The sequence below is a fragment of the Poecilia formosa genome, unplaced genomic scaffold (assembly GCF_000485575.1).
Source record: "Poecilia formosa unplaced genomic scaffold, Poecilia_formosa-5.1.2 Scaffold285, whole genome shotgun sequence".
Taxonomy (NCBI): Eukaryota; Metazoa; Chordata; class Actinopteri; order Cyprinodontiformes; family Poeciliidae; genus Poecilia; species Poecilia formosa.
This window is the reverse complement of record NW_006800224.1, coordinates 109,634-113,531: the sequence shown is the minus strand read 5'-3', so window position 1 is coordinate 113,531 and position 3,898 is coordinate 109,634.

Below are 3,898 nucleotides of genomic sequence, written 5' to 3'. Positions count from 1 at the left end.
TATCAACAGAGATTATCAGGTTAGACATATGGTTCGCTGGTTCACATAGTGACTGGTTTTGCAAGAGAATGAATCTCACTTGTACCTCATTGTCATTTTATATCACGTTAGACTATGGATGTTCATAAGTTATTTAGCGTTTGCATTAAAAGTAGAGGGAGGAGAACCGCTTCGTGACTTAAGGATAATCTAGTGGAAATGAAATACATTATTGGTATTATGTCAGCTTTACCAGCGGTGTGGGTGATTATATGCCGCCAACGTGAAGAAGCGCTGAGCTGAAATGGAGTCGACCGTTAGACTCAACGCGTCATCACAGAAACGTACATCCAATAAAACTTTATGGGATGGTGAATTATTTGTGGTATATTTAGCCTCAAAACACTTTGAATAAAGACAGCAAAAGTTTTTTGAAGTTTGTCCACATTACATATGTCTCATCTGGTCATAAAAACCTAATGAAGTCCGCTCAAGACGAATAGGCGAAGGCGAACCTTTTGAAAGAGACGACTACGTGCTCCAAAGGGCTTCCCTGGACCATTGGCAGAGTGCATCACTTTTCCAGATTCTCCTCCAGGGACAAGGCTCCGCTGGTCATTCTACCATCTACCATGAATCCTTGGCAATTAGGGGGAAGAAAATTGAGAGAATGGGAATAGAAAAGCGGGAGGCGGTGGTTGGGGTGGTGTTGGGGGATTTATTCTCTTCCCAGTCTAACCGATGAATTGTACTCTAAAGACTTCTGGCTTCCTGCCTCAGAGTGTTACGGGAACGCAACATTAGGGAAAAGAAGCTCTTTGATCAGTGCGACGTTGTGTGACGAGAACAGCGGCTGGCGGCTTCACCTGTGTGCTTTTACAGCTCCGCTTCGAGACGTGGCATAGCGCAGCTTAAGGCAGTCGACGAACAAACTGTCTCTTTATGAGAAAAAATAAAAAAACCGGTTGCAAAACAAAAGCATTTATTATTTTAGTGGTTAATATAGGTCTTAAAATGCTAGTTAGTGGTTCCAAACCTAGATAGAGAGATTCTCTGGCGTTTCACAAAAGATAGAAGAGACAATTTGTGTTTGCCCCTTGATTCTGTTTTAGTATTTCTGTCACACATGAAGCTAAGCTCAATTCACTTGTCAAAGTCATTCAAACCAGTAAAATAGAACTTCACTGACAACATGCAAAAGAGGAGCCGTTATCGACAAAAGCAACAAAACATGCTAAAGTGTCAGTCCTTCACAGGACTGACAAAAATTACTCCAGAAGCACATCAACAGCTAATCCAGGAGGTCACAAAAGAACCAGGAAGAACTTCAACACCTCTTTAAGAGAATTAAAAAAACCACAACCAAAAGGAGAACAAAGTATTGTTGCTATGGCAACCACACTGTCCATTGACCCGCCACGTTAAGATCATGCTACCACAAGAGTTAAAAGGGGTCAAAGACTCTTGACAAAAAATCTTTTTGGTGACTATATGTCTGTGAGTGAATGTATAGAAAGGACATCTCCTTCTGGATAATGTGTAGTATTTTTTCCCATCACATTGGAGTCTAGTTTTGATCACAAATTGGAATTTTTACTTTGTATTTTAGATATATATATTTTTAAGCCGTTTTATTCCAGAGGGGAAACACTTGCTAAGCTAACTTGCTGTAGTTTGTAGCTTAGGAGGTAAGCCATTTGAGTTTGGTACACGGGGAAATAAATGTTGGCATTAAAGTGTTTACTACAAGCAAATAATGAAGAATGAGGATGCTGATCCTTTTGCCCTTTTCTCAATTTCCTATTTTTCCAGTTTTGGGATTAGCAGAGTCGTCTCCTATTTGGACGTGATGTAACAAATGTTTATCGGTTTGTACCCGCCTTGGCGACATTTTGCTTTGACAAGTCTTGATTAACAGTGATTTTTTTTAATAGTCTGCTTAGAATCTATTTCGAGAGTTTGTTTACAAAATTCCTCTTCATGAATATAAAATCAAGGTATGAACTGTCGAAGGGCAAATTGGTGTGAAGCCTTCACAGAAAGGAATCCAAAGTAAGGTCTGCCCAAGGACTTTGGAAAGCAAAAGTATTTTATATTTTACACGACATACTAAACGCATCTTTCCTGGCTTTGTCTGAAGCATGTTATGTGAACAAATCTGTTGACCATTCACTAGTTTCTGAGCCAAATGGCTAGTTAAGGGAAAAGTGGCGTTTAAAGGTAAAGGTTATCATTATTTTACATCTCCAATAAATTAAAAATCCTCATCACAAGCTCATAAAAGCAGTAGCTCAAGTTTTAAAAGATCTACAATCAAACAGGATTTCTGTCTGTCTAGGACTGAGTTATGATTGGCGATTTAACAATCCAGCTCGTTAAACGAGACGGTTTTAATATTATAAAAATGAGGCAAGGTGAGATTTTCACACTATTTGGACAATAATTATGAATCCTAAAGTGTTGTTTTTTTTTAAAAAAACAGCTGGAGTAAATGTGTTATAAAACTCAGAATGTGCTTAAAACCCCTTTACGTAAATTCATAGGATAAAAAAAAAAAAAAAAAAAAAAAAAACTTTGCAGTGGCTAAACTTAATTTGTGTTTTCACAAGTAATATAAAGACTTTATGACTCAGAAACTGTTCTATAGAATATCTAATGTAGAATAGCCAAGTATTTTTTCAAAAGCAGTCCAGAATCTTTTAATCTAGCACTGATGTGAAGCCCTGAATCTTTATAGACTCCACTTTCTTTTATCTCAGCATAAATACTGATGATCTCCAAAGACTTTAAAGACCAATTGAAGCTCTTTAGTTAAAACAGCAAGAATTCAACATTAAGTATACACTTTGTGGAAGGGTGGAAAGATTGTTGGAAAAGCCGTCAGAAGCCCTTTAAACACAAGGAAGACGATGCTCTGGGGCCAACGTGCAAAATAGTTTTTTGAGTGCTGGAAAACAAACACAACATGTCAATCATTAACGTGGCGGTGGAAGCATCATGCTGCCTTTGTCTGATTTGATGGGGAGATGGTGTTAAACCCGGGAAAATCCTGGTCCACTCAAAGTACCCAACTTAATCCAGTGGAGATTATGTGACAAGGTTGCTGTTTAAATCTGATATCACTAAAAGACAAGCGTCGTTATCTTTACATGTCACAAGTATGCACTTCTTTGTGTTGGTCTAAAATCCGAATTAAAAGACACTTGTGGATGTAACATGACCAAAATAACCAACTGTGAATATTTGCAAGCCAGCATATGACCCTGTTTTGTTTTTTTTTTGCATGTTATGCATCACGTTTGAGTCTTATTAGACCCCATTACCCAGTCTACACAGCATCTGTGTGGGGATCATGATGCAATACATCCAACTGAAAGGCAGAGCTAACCCAGAATACACAAAGAGCCCTCCATGTACACCGATTTACAGACATTAAACACAGCAAACATGAAGATTTCAAACACAGTCATCTTGGAGACACAATGAAGGGATTCATTTCTCCAAAATCAGGGAGTTAAAAATAAATAAATAAATGAATAACAGCCTGAGACTGATTACAAAGACAACGGAAGTGTGTTTTTCTAGTTTAGCACACAGGCAGGCAGGCAGGCAGGCCGGAGCCACAGCGCACAAGCAGCAAAGGTGCACTTCAACCATACACATGCTTCAAGAGATGGCCGATGGAAACAACATTTCCCAGCGTCCAGGCGTCCCCAATGCAAAGGGCTGCACAAAGGCGTGCAGCCAGCGCGTGCCGGGGCCGCTGTCACGCGTGATAATCTCACAAATATCGCTCATATTTAGGTCAATCACAAAGTAATGGCGTTTTTAGCTGCAGCCATAACCCCCTCATCCCTCCGCCCCCCGACGCCCCCCCCCACCACCACACCACCTCTCTCTCCCTCTCTCTGTCTCACAC